Raw genomic sequence first — 690 nt, 5'->3', positions numbered from 1 at the left:
CCTTTGGTTAGGGTTTAAATTCAACTTAGTGCCTGCCTTCTAGGTACCCTTATATAAAGGCGAAAACCGTTTCTAAATGTGTTTTTTGTTTTTCTCAAAAACCATTCTTTAGAAAACCATTTCTAAATGTGTTTTTTGTTTTGATTTGGAGTTGCCCTGGGCAGTTCTCTGGGGAATTCTTATTGTGTAATAAGAGAATACACATTAGTCAAACTTTATTAGCTCCAAAAACTTCTATCTTAAAATTAGCACATTGAAGCAAAGGATTTAATGAGGCAAAATATATAGAACACAGAAAATACATTGAAATATGTCCCTTCTCTAGCCTAATGAGTATAGCAATGATTTTCTCAAGGATTTATCCTCTTTGGAGGTAATTTTTTTTTTCCTATTCTAGTCTGTTTCCTAAGCTTACTCATATCCTGGGGTTAGGGGTGGTAGGTGGGTGTTATATTTGATGTCTCAAATACTGAACGAATTTAGGGCTTGTTGTGCATTTGAAAACTGAAAAGTATATGGGTTATGTCTGTTATTGAAAATAACATCATTGATAAAAAACAGGCACCTTCAAATGAAGCTTTGTCTTGTAGTATCTTTTTTTTTAACAACTTTATTGGAGTGTAATTCCTTTACAATGGTGTGTTAGTTTCTGCTTTATAACAGAGTGAATCAGCTATACATATACATATA

This window comes from Neophocaena asiaeorientalis, unplaced genomic scaffold, assembly GCF_003031525.2.
Source record: "Neophocaena asiaeorientalis asiaeorientalis breed wild unplaced genomic scaffold, Neophocaena_asiaeorientalis_V1.1 scaffold47, whole genome shotgun sequence".
NCBI lineage: Eukaryota > Metazoa > Chordata > Mammalia > Artiodactyla > Phocoenidae > Neophocaena > Neophocaena asiaeorientalis.
The sequence above is the reverse complement of the archived record's forward strand: the minus strand, read 5'-3'. Positions refer to the sequence as shown.